Source organism: Rhipicephalus microplus, chromosome 6, assembly GCF_043290135.1.
Source record: "Rhipicephalus microplus isolate Deutch F79 chromosome 6, USDA_Rmic, whole genome shotgun sequence".
NCBI classification, from domain to species: domain Eukaryota; kingdom Metazoa; phylum Arthropoda; class Arachnida; order Ixodida; family Ixodidae; genus Rhipicephalus; species Rhipicephalus microplus.
The window spans coordinates 123,849,066-123,861,754 of NC_134705.1; the positions used below are offsets into that span (position 1 = coordinate 123,849,066).

The 12,689-nt window shown below is 42.9% G+C and overlaps 1 long non-coding RNA gene across 1 annotated transcript; it reads right to left on the reverse strand.

The window, feature by feature from the left end:
* Positions 1-5,441: 5,441 nt before the first annotated feature.
* Positions 5,442-10,818, reverse strand: LOC142764926 (uncharacterized). The gene is made up of 3 exons (XR_012883969.1): positions 10,689-10,818; positions 8,663-8,707; positions 5,442-5,674 (listed from the first exon to the last, which is right to left on the reverse strand). It is a non-coding gene; the product is annotated as an uncharacterized LOC142764926 (long non-coding RNA).
* Between the last annotated feature and the right edge of the window lie 1,871 nt (positions 10,819-12,689).

A 12,689-nucleotide genomic window follows, 5' to 3' on the forward strand; every position in this document is an offset into this window, starting at 1 on the left:
TTGCAATTAGATTATTAGTTATCCATAAACCGAGGTTCTTGTACATAAAACTGCAGTGCACCAGATTGTATTGCCATCAGTTGCAGTGGCTCTATGGCTGATACCAAACAGGTTTTTCCACAGTTCGTGAAACAGAAAAGTCATGCACATTCCTCTCCACTATGAGAACATTAGTGCTCAAAACCTAGCTCTAGCTGTATGGTGTAGCAAGTGTCGTTATCACAATCACTGCTTTTTGTTTTCTAATGCTGAAAACCAACATTTCTATTCGTAGAAACACTCAAGCGGTGGGGCCGAGAAAGAGAAATCGACACTGCGGGAGCGGAAAAAAAATCTGATAAGGATCCTGGCGGAAAAAATACAGGATCTCTTGAAGGCAAAGCTGCGCAAGCAGCTATTTCATGAATGCAAGACACCGAATAAGATTGAAATGCAGCTGCAACAAATTTGTTGCTGCGAAGCAAAATAAATGTTGAAAGATACGACTGTTTTTAATGTCCATGTGGATGCTGTTAGCACAGCACAGGGACACCAAGTGCATGAGTTACACTTTAAGCACTGGCTTAATTACTTATTATCCTATTGAATGACCAGAATAGCCAAGTTACATGCTTTTCCAACTCTAAATTTGCTATGAAGTGAGCACAAACATGCATGCACTTGAGTTTGTGTGGGTGCCACCTTGTGGTAGGAGATGTTCTCCATCTCGATGAGTAAAATGTCTGCCTGTATATGTATGCAACCCTCAGCTGGAAGCAGCTGCTGCGGGTTTCAGCTACTGGTTCCATGAACTGCTGGTTTGATCAGCTGTTTGTTTCATCAGATGTTGGTTCCATCAGCTGCGGGAATGCGCTAATAAATCATAACTGCGGAAAACATCAGAAAACCAGCAAAAAATTTTCACCTGGTACATGAAGTGACCGCGCTGTGTTTTGCTCTAACAAGGAAAGGGGCAATTGCGAACTGGAGCCCATTTTTTTGTTGACAACTGCGCGCCGATGTAAACATTTATTGTCATATTCACAGTGACAACACCAGTCTTCTAAATATCCCAACAAAAAACACATTGCGGATGTCAAGCTGATGTAAGTACGAGCGCGAAGGGTAAACGTATTCCCGACCGCATACTCTATGCTCCACAAAAATTGAAGCGTTATTGACACCACAGGAATTAAAAAAAAACGTACTAGAAAGCGTAATGAGCAGCATTGGTTTATTTTGACCGTAAACATATATTTCTGCGCATTCAAGAATGAAACACTACAAATAAGTGATGTCACATACTGTCACGTGTTTTTCATTATGCCTCCGCCATCCACCAAGCTTCCATCATGCCACCGTCATCCACCTTGCTAACCAAGCCTTCCACCAAACACGTTTCGCCTCGCCACCTTAAGCCGGCATTTTCTACTGTCACCACTATTGGCTCGCCACCACCACCACCATCTGCCATCATTTTTTCCACTCTCAGCATCATCAGCCATTAGGCCCTCTACAGTTTCAACCCTATCCACTAATATTTCCACCGTATCCACCAATATTCACACCATATCCACTATTCTTTCTACCATATCCACCAACGATTCCAGCATCCACCAACTCAGGATTTTCAATAGGGTTAATTTGCCAAAACGCCATGTTCTGTCGTAAGCCTTCTCGATGTCGAGAAACACAGAGAGGAAGTATTGTTTGCGGACGAAAGCCTTTCTGATCTCTGCCTCAATACGCACCAGATGGTTGGTGGTGGATCTACCCTCTCGAAACCCACACTGAAATCAGTCGAGCAGATTGTGTGTTTCAAGGAAACGTAAAAGTCAGTGGTTTATCATCTTTTCGAAAAGTTTAGAAAGGCAGATTGTAAGTGCAATGGGCCTATAACTCAAAACTGAGGGGGGTCCTTGCCCTATTTTAAAATGGGAATAATTATACCCTCTTTCCAGGAAATAGGGATAGCACCAGAAAACCAGATAGCATTGTACAAAGAAAGTAGGTTTTTTTTGCGTTTAGATTGCTAAGTCTTTCAACATTTCGTTCACCACACGATCAGAGCCCGGGGCGGAATGACTCTTTGAGTTTAGTGATATTTGTAGCTCAGCTAAGCCGAAAGCTTGGTTGTATGCTTCGTGTTTTGTACATGTGTGTTCTAGTTTCTGCTTTTCAATTTGCGATTTGTATCTTTGAAAGGCTTCACTACAGTGTGACAAGGTGGACACTTGTTCGAAGTGTGCACCGAGAAAGTTTGCTTGATCTTCCAAGCTGTTACCTTGTGTGTTTACGAGACATAGTGGATATACTTGTCTTCCTGCTACTCACCTAACAATGATCAAGACTTTAGGCTTCTGTGGATATGAATTGATGCCTGATATGAAGTTGTGCCAACTTTCCCTTCTGGCCTGTCGGCGCGTCTTCCTGCCTTGAGACTTTGTGTTTTTAAAAATTGTAAGATTCTCCGCTGTCGGAGAGTATCGAAGTAGCTTCCATGCTTTATTTTGTTCTCTACGTGCATTCCGGCAGTCACTGTTCTTCAAGGGACGTGCCGCCTGGTGGACCATCCAGTTTGTGGGATACACTTTGTTGCAGTATCAATACAAAGTGGTGTGAAAAAGTCTGCAGCTGCATCTATACTTAATTAAGATATGTCCGACCAACCTAAGCGAGTAGCTTTTATGAACTTTTCCCAGTCCGCTTTGTCTGTCTGCTATCTGGGAACATGTGGAGCAGCTTTGTCTAGGGGTGTACTTAGATTGATCGAAAAGTGTTCACAGCCGAAAGGATTGTTGATAACTTTCCATTGAAGCAGGGGTAAAAGTGATGAGGACACAGTGCTGAGACCTATGCATGAGTAGGTTTTGTTGGCAGTGCTAAAGTATGTTGGCTCTTTTCTGTTCAACAAACATGCACCCGAAGAGAAGAGGAAGTGTTCGATTAGGCGACTTCGTGCATTACAGCGAGAGTCGCCCCGTAAACCATTATGTGCATTGAAGTCCCCAAGGACCACATAAGATTTCGGTAGTTCATCTATCAGTGACTGGAATTAGCGTTTTTAGAGACGGTACTGTGGAGGTATGTAGAGAGAGCAGGTGGTGACAAGTTTGTTCAAAAAAACTGCTCGAACATCCACTGCCTCAAGGGATGTTTGTAGTGGTAGATGTGAACATGTCATGCCCTGATCAACTATAATGGCCACGCCACCAGATGACGCTACAGCGTCATTGCGGTCCTTTCTGAATATTACATATTAACGTAGGTATTTAGTGTTCCTGGAGCTTAAGTGCGTCTCTTGTACACACAACACTTTTGGGAAATGTTTGTGTAAGAGTTCCTGGATATCATCGATGTTTCTAAGCAGTCTTCTGAGTTTCTATTGTATTATTTGTGTATCCATTATGAGTGTAAATGTGTGCTGTGTGTACTGAAGACGTATTTCTGTGAGTCACGAACCTTTGTCAGGCCCCGTGATGATAGTTTATGACTTTCTGGCGCGCTCCAAAGAGCCGCGCCTGTCCTTCAAGGCCAAAGACAACGTTGGACTTGCGGTTGTGTCCATCACCTCGGACGAGGTGCTGGATGCCCGCTCGCGGTTGACGCGTGCGGGCATGGAAGTCTCAGGGCTATCTGTCGAGACAGAAGGCCCTGGGACTTCAGGTCCAGAGGCCTGCAAGCCTTGTGGTGGCAGAAGAGCCTGTGATACTTCCGCTGAGGGGGTGAATGGCGCTGCCACTCATCCACTTTGTGTGGTACGTGCGGGCGCCGCGTATTTTAGTGACACTGCCCCTTTTCGTGCCACCTCCACGAACGAAGGGCCCTGCATTAGTAGACGCTTGCGCGCCTCCCTAATTGAGATGTTTTCGTTTACTTTCAGTGTAAGTACTTCCTTTTCATGTTTCCATGTAGGGCATGTGCGAGAATAAGCGGTGTGGCCACCAGTGCAGTTCACGCAGTGAGTAGTGGTTGCTTCACATTTGTCTGTGGCATGTTCGTGTGAGTTACACTTTGCACAGGTTTGACGGCCGCGGCAGCTCTGAGAACCGTAGCTGAATCGCTGGCACTTAACAAAACGTCAGGCGTTGGGGATGTAGGGTTGGACCTTTAACTTCAAGTAGCCTGTTTTGATATATTCTGGAAGTGTACTTGTACAAATTGTAAGAATGAGGTGATTTTCAGGGGTTTCTTTGTTATCACGCCTAGTCCTAATTCTCTGTACATGCGTTACATGCTCTTCGCTCCAGCCCTCGAGGAGCTCACTCTCTGTCAGGTTATTTAGGTATTCATCAGACACTAGCCCTCGGTAACTGTTCAGGGAAGGGTGTGGTGTGATAGATACAGGTGTTGTTCCAAAAGAGGTGAGTTTTGTCATGTTTTCATACTGAATCTTCGTTTGGACTTCAAAGAGAAGGTCCCCGCTAGCCATACGTGTAGCCTGATATCCTGAACCAAGGGTATTGGTGAGGCATTTAGAAGCGACAAACGGAGAAATGGTTCTTGCGTTCTTTTCTTGCGTTCTTTTCTTGCGTTTCACAGTGGATCACACGGAAGCGCGGGAAAATTTTCTTCGGCTTTAAAAATACATTCAGTGTTGCTTCGGTGCGCCCCCTCTTAGGAGAAGGGTGATCAAATAGTTTAGAAAGTGAAAAAAAGGCCATAAAGTATATATATATCTATAAATTCGGCAGCCATGCCAGCCACCCACCATCACGCCCAACATGGGGACGCGGCAGCACAATTATAAAGGCACGCCAACGCCAGCTGTACAGAGCCACTACAACCCAATAATATGTCACCAAGAAAGGGCACATACACAAGGTTAGCCCTTGCCGGCTGGAAGATGGAAGAAAACAGAAGAAAAGAGATGGCCGGAAAGATTGGAAGAGAGAAAAGACGAATATCAGGAGAGAGAGAGAAGCAGGAAAAGGTGACTGGATTTCCCCTGGGTGGGTCAGCCCATGGGTGCCGTCTACGTGAAGCTGGGGCCAAGGGGTGTGTAGTCTCTTCCTGGGGGCCTTAAAGGTCCAATCACCCGGCGTTGGCTCAACCCCCAGGATCCCCTATTCCCCGGACAAGGCTCAACCACGCACGGCTAGGCGTGGGAGGAAGTCGAAACACCCCCCCCCCCCCCCGTTAGTTGGGGTACGTGGTGTCACTACAGACCAAACGCCTGCTTGCGCAGACGCCCCGGCGGGGAGATCCAAAAGTCATAGGCAGCTAGATAGATTGATAGGTAGATAGATAGATAGATAGATAGATAGATAGATTGATAAATAGATAGATAGATAGATAGATAGATAGATAGATAGATAGATAGATAGATAGATGAAGATAGAAGTTGCTGAATTTTTCTAAGAACTGCTTTGCACTTAACTTGAATTGTGAAAGTCTTAAGGAATAGACAACGTGCTGTCTGCTTATTGTTTTAGAACAGCTAGCAAACATTGTCACAGCAATATTGCTATCGTGTAATTCAGTTTTAATACACAATTCTCAGTGAAACACATGTAAGTACCTATCTACCGCGCAGCGTCAGGCACTACGCAAGTAATTTCACATAACTCTTTTGAGAGAAATGAATTGCAGTTGTGTAACTGTCCATATCTATAACATCTATTCGTATTTTTGTCGTAGTAATACAATTGTCTGTACGCAGCTCCAAGCCTTGGAAGCTCGTCGCAGTAGCAGGCTGCAAATAAAACAAAAGATGACATCCCACTTTTAGGTAAAAACCTTGTCGTATAAAAAATTTTGCCTTACAACCAAGAGAATGATGAAAAATTTAGTCTGGTAGCGGATCTGCCTCCTACATTACTACCACCACTGCTCATATGTAAGGTAATATGTGTGCTTTGTTGCTGCGGCCACGCCTTTTACTTCATGGTACTTCTGATTGTTATTGGTCCGTAGAGAAAACTGAAGAACGTTTTACAGACTATTAGTTCCTTAAGATATTCTTACTAGAACAAACGTGAAAAGAAATTGCTCGCATATGCACCGACACATCTGTAACTCTTCATATGAAAACATTGTCTCTTTACAAGTGGAATGCCGTTGGCTCTGAACAGTGGCTAGATGTAGCTGATTACAACTCGCAGTATTCAAAGCGGAACCCCTTCCCTCGCAATGATTCTACAGACTTTTATTGCTGAAGCAGGAATTTTGAAACGGCACGTTCCTACAAGGACTGAGTTATCCAGTAATATAACGACAGTGTCTCTGGTTAAATAAATAATAAATTCAAACGATGCGAACTTGGGAGATTACTCAAAAAATTCATCGAGGATTACTATATTACTTAAAGGAAAAGCTTAGCGCAGCGATTTATGTGTTTTAATTTACCGATAAGTTGAGGGTAATGCTTTTGCTTCTAGGGCGCACAACTCTGAATTAGGGCGTAGGTAGTCTTGGGCTCTTGCTCGGGCAGCTCGTTTAAGCGCAGCTGTAGACGACGCACATCAATCAAGTGCATAGCTCATAATTCAGAAATAACTGGCTAAAAACACTATAACGTGTAGTCAACCATTTGACAAGCAATAGTAAAGGCACGTTGTTTGCCTGAGGAGAAGAGCGCCGAGAGCAGCCTATCTAGTGCGGATAATTTCGTGCAGCCTATATCACACATATCACCAAAAATGAAGGGTAGGGCTATTCCCTAACTAATGAGGAGGCCGCGAAAAGCAGCTTGGGTGCAACAAGGTCCGCATCGCCGCCAGTGGCCACAAAGGATCTAACGTCTTGACACAGAGAATCATTATTTTTCTCATTCAACATATATATATATATATATATATATATATATATATATATATGTCTGTGTGTGTGTGTGTGTGTGTGTGTGAATGCATGCGCATTTGCATATATTTGCGCATTGTAAATTGAAACGTATACTTGAAGTGTTTAACATTTTGTTCGCATAGTTTATTGTATTTTTCGTCTCTTTGAGATCTAGTGCTGAACCCTCTAGTTTCACCGCCGATGCGTGGTTGGAAAGTTGTCAAGGAATCGTTGGAAAGCTTTTTTCTCGGCCACGATTTTTAAGCGGAATAGTTTGTTTCTTGGTGAAAATAAAGGGTTTTGGTAGATGGAGTGATCGATTGAATTATTGATTGAATGATTGATTGATTCGTGCTGTCCTTGGTACCACTTTCTTTAGCCTTCTGTCGTGCTCCAAGTTGAGTCTTTCTTGCGCTCGTTCACTCTGTTCGGTATGCAGGCGCAGAAGCTCTCAATGCCAAAACTGGCGTCCAGGAGTTGCAATCACAAAAGCACTGACGCATGTTTTAAGCTGCGCTAATGCCAACTGAGTTTGAAGCTCTGGCTATTGCAAGTTGTATAACTGCAACTTTTTTTAGCCAGTACTGCACGAGCTGCCAGCATTCAAGTGTAACGGAGACAACTCTGTGCACTGCAGGCATCGCAAAATATGAAAACAGTCGAAGGAAACGGAGTTTAGATACCTGTCGCTCGCAATACCGACAGAGTACAGCTTCGCTCATTTTAGTCCTCATAATCTCTGTCGATTAAAACGATGTCTACGTCACTGATTAAAAGAGCAGGTGCCAAAAACTGCGTTTTAGAACAATTTCCTCTGGCATCGATGCACCGCATTCAACACGAGTGCCCCACTGTGAAATCGAGTGTTGTGAATGATCTCTATAACAGGCTTTGTGACAGCTGGTAGAATGGTGAAAGCCTATGAAAACGATAACATATAGCGCTTCTCTTCAGTTTTGGGAACATAAAGATGAATTTCGAGGCTCACATGTGGCCTGATTCAACCGTGATAATGTTCTCACGTGATCCTAGCATCGACATTGCGTGCTGCTAGTGCCATAAAATGAGCTGCGTTATGAGACCTGACTGTTGTCAAATGGTAAAACTCAGAAAAAGTTTATTCTGCGTGAACTGATGGTCGGCTCGATGGAATAACCATAAGAAATTTCAATAGGTCATGCTTATGTCGCAGCCCGAAACGTCCCCCTTCCACGTTGGAAACGAAAGGCCACAATTCCGGGCACTTCGCTGAACCCTTGGATTGTCCACAGCTGACTCTGTAATGTAAGACTGCTTGGAGCTGCCTGCCCCATTCTCCGTTGTTGCCCTTGTTGCTGCTTATTGCGAAGCAATGTCAGAGCGCATGGCAGTGATCAATGAGGCAGCACCTATTACATGCAGAATAGATTCCGGTAAAGATGGGTTCAGATAGAATATAAGGCCACAGCAGTTGTTGATAGAAGCAATGTTGTTATATGGGAACCACTTCGGCGCTTTATGAAGGGTTTGATTCTTCTAACCGCTTGGTCTGCCTTGTTACTCTCAATGTGTAACTTATGGAGATACTATGCCTCCCAAAAATCAATATTTACCGCCTTCTCAACGTCTAACATCGTAAAGAGAAAGCTGTTGATCCTGAGAGCGCTCTGTGCCCCCCATTGATCAGCACAAAGCAAGAACCTAAAAATATTTGGCTTCTCATTTTGGTACAGTACCTTTAGTACCGCTGATGGGGTTTCCGAAGAAACATGTCAGTACTATTGCCAAAACAATTTCAAACATGTTTGAAAGACTATCACTGGTAATTTATCAAAAACACAGCAGATGTAAAACTGTTCAAAGAAAATAAGGATTGAAAGAGGAAGGACAAAGAGGTCAAAGAAAATAAAATTGCTCGTACCTCTAGGGAACTGGCATTGAGGAAGGACAAGCCGTCTGTCACAAACTATAAAGGAATGAGTAAAAGACAAAATATTAGAATAACGTAATAATCCATTCACCTTTCAGAGTAGTAGTGCACAAACAAATTGAAGCAGACTAGTTAAACAATTACATTCTCTGCATAAAGGGCTTATGTAAAAATGATGAAAGCAATTCACGATGCGCGGTGGAAAACCGATTTTTCGATGTTTGTATATCCTTATATTTGGCCTAAATACAAATCTGAAATATCGTTTTTTACTTCGATTTGGTACCGTTATCTTGTTACCGGTCGACCTTGACTGTTCAGAACTCTATGAGCTTCAAACTACTGTCAGATACAATAACCTTATCAGCCGTACTGCTGGAACAGATAGGCATAAGGAGTAGAACTCAGTCAGACTAATTCAAAAAAACATACCTTTTGCATTCGCCTAAATGAGACTCACACTCGTCGAAATGTTTCTAAACCGGATTACTCGGACTCAGTTACCAGAATATTGCTTGTACACACTCAGCCTCAGACTCGTGGTTTGATTTGACTGTGACTGACTCCGAATGATTTGATTCATGTGTGAGTTCACCTACATTTGATAACTGGTGATTTCACTTTCGGTGAATATTGCAGAGGGCATGAAATCAACTATTTTTCTAGCCGTGGAGGCGTAACACTGTCATAGGTGGAGTCTGACCAGACTCCTTAAGGTGTACCAGACTATGGTTCTTTTGTTGTACAAACTTTCGGAAAACAACCACTTTAAAAATAAAGCAAGACACCCTGTGTACCATACGCCTCCGCACCGACTGTATTTAGGCGTTCGTTATTGCCACACCACCTAAAGCAGTCCGGAGAACATTAGAGTGTAAAGAGCAAAAAAAATGTGGTCTGAAGATGGATCCCGTGTTGCTTATAGTACATTTTTCAAGGTATTCAGCTACAGGAGATAAGTTCGCCATTTGTGGCTAGACCGGAAAAAAATGAGGCATCTCTCTCATCACTGGTCCTTTAGAAGTCTGGCTATCTGCTCCAGTGCGGCTCTTCTATGCCATACCAAAATGAAATTGATCCATGCTTGTGTTGATTCTATAGTGGATACCTAACTCATCCTGCTGGAGAATAAAAGAATAGACATCATCTTTTAAAACGACGTGAAAACAGAGCATTTCACGGCTATGTTCAGCTTTTCGTGCCTATGTGCCATCACAAAAATATTATATATACTTTTTCGCTTTCTTTTGTAGGTACTGGTAGCGCACGTATTTGAATTAGATATATTTGTATTTTTGTAAAACGTTACTGTGCATACAAATAACAAGATAGACGCCTAAACATTTTCTGCCTGTCTGTTTTAGACGCCTCACGTTCTATTGTCTGCCTTTGTTTTGCGCCTAAAACGGGATTTCTGTACTCTTAGAGTCTATTTGTGGCATCTACTCATGACAAAAACTTAGCAAAATCCTATATTACAGGTGCAGCGACAATTGTAGGCTTATTTTTGTTCTAGAAGTTTAGCGAGCTCCTTAACACAAATATAAAACCTCTCCACTTTTTCAACCATTGGTGCCAGATAAATTTATTAATTTTAAGAAAAAATAGCACATTCAAACACTCGACAATAACACACTTATGCAAATATCGATTCTTAGTAGAGGTTTTGTTCGTCAACGCTAGACGAGTGATGTCGATAGAATCCATTATGCCAATATAGTGCAATTAAGAAGTAGATCATTCTTCACCATGAACCAAAATGAAAGTTTTGCTGCAGTTAACTTTCTCTAAGAAGTCCTAAATTGCACCTTTACCACTTTTTCTCTAAACTATGAATTTAGCAGAAGTGCATCTACACCTATTAAATTTTGCATTTGTACAGAGAACCAAATAGTATTTAAAAAAAAAACACATGTACCGCGAGGAACATGCAAGCATAAACATCCACAGTGCGTTAAATTTGCTGTCGCCCTAAGTTATTGTGAAAACTGGAAAAGTATAATGAATTCATGCTTACGAAGGGGACTTCGTAGTCCATATGTTGTACTGATGCATAATATAAAAATAGACATCAGCATGATAGGCATCTTATACATAGGACCCAGCAGTATTTTCAATGCTGCCCGAGAAGTCATACCTAAGACAAGACACTGATGGTATATAAAGGATTTGCATTCACCACATGACTCAATGCCAAAAGCGATATAAAATCTGCGAGCTATTTTTTGTGCATTTGGGTCAGGGTGCGTCTTGATTCTCGTATTTATAGCTTGACAAAAAACGTATTCTTGCGGCACACATTCACGTTTTGAGCAAGTGATTGATGAAAAAAGACTTTGCACTTATGTCATCTCCTTTGATCTTATGCCGAGGTCACGTAAAGCTTGTTCGACGGAATGCCCATTGTAAAGGGAAACATATAGACTTCCCAAATTATTTTATATTATTCTTAATACGCCCCGCCGTGGTGGTCTGGTGGCTAAGGTACTCGGCTGCTGGACCTGAAGTCGCGAGATGAAATGGCGGCTGCACTGGCTGCTATTTAATGGAGGCGAAAATGCTGTACGCCCATGTGTTTAGATTTGAGTGCGCGTTAAAAACCCAGGTGGTCGAAATTTCCGTAGTCCTCCATCATGGCGTTCCTCATAATCATATGGTGATATTGTGACGCAATACCCCATATAATAATCAATTAATAGAATTGATAATTATAGAGCGTTGAATGGTTTTTCGCTCTTTTCTTATTTGGTGACATAAACGGCTCGGAAATAGAAACAGGAGGTGGAATGGAAGATATTTTAATTTGGTTTTAAAGTAAGGGTTCGTGCTCTTTTGAGTATTCAGGTGCAATTGAAATGTTCAGTGGTTAGACGTAAACTGGGAGGCGCATTTGTAATCTCCTAAACGTTCAACGCATAGCAACCACCGCGACTCGCTATTGGCTACCCTCTCGCAGGGACGCGCGCCGACTTGCACTTAGCAACGTTCGTCACGCCCGTGACGACATCGAAAGCAAAATAATCTCGTTCTAGGGATACCTTTCGAGGGAATCCCTAGCGGCTGTGCCTTTGGGAGAGATTTGACAATTTCTGCTGTTTTGTTTCAGGAAACAGTGAACGCACCCACCTCCTGTGGAATTTTCATCGCCGTTTGTGCTCGCCAACTGCTCTCACGTTACTTGAAAACTCGTTTGCTGTGAGGCTCACCCGTAAATATCTGTTGTGTCACCAGTGTTTCCTGTGATCTCGCGATGTTGCAAGGTGCAATCACCGCAAGTTTGAGATGCAGTGTTCACAGGGATTCTTTTTCTTCTCTTTACCCAGTGAACACTCTCGCTCTTGAATGCATCTGCTGTCTCCAGGGTCTTTTGATCTCTCGCGGTGTCTCCAGTATGATCGCCTCTGTATTGGACTAAAAGCATTCCCCTTTCCCCTCCCAACTTTTTTTACGGTGGAAACGTTCGCACCTGAATATGTGTGTTCCCTCCGCTGTTTTCTCTGATCGCACGTTGTTGTAAGATGTGATCGCCGTAAGTTTGAATTCCAGTGCGCATTGTGTGTGTGTGTGTGTTTCTTTCCCAGCCAGTCTTGCCAACACATTTCACAGCCAGATGACAATATAGGCGGCGCATCTGAGCCGATGGCGCACTGCGCGATCGAATGCGTTAAAGATAATGATATTTCATCGCCTGAAGGTCACGTACTTTGTACGAACATCACTGATGAATGCAACGGGTGCAGCTGGGCAGAGAACTACACCTTGAAGACGAACACGTCATAAGACTTCGGCAAGACAACAGCAATACTTGATAGGTTATAAAAAATGTTGCGTCATAACTTTATAGAATAACTAGTGACATGGTCTCTGGTGACTAGAACTCATGCTTCGGGGATAATGTCAAATGATAAGCCATCTCAATACCATAGCTGTGGAGGAGATGTATCGTTAAAAAAGGTTTAACTCTTCTAATTCAGTGACTATTTTACATACGACATCTGGGCGCCGCCACCTTGGGCTG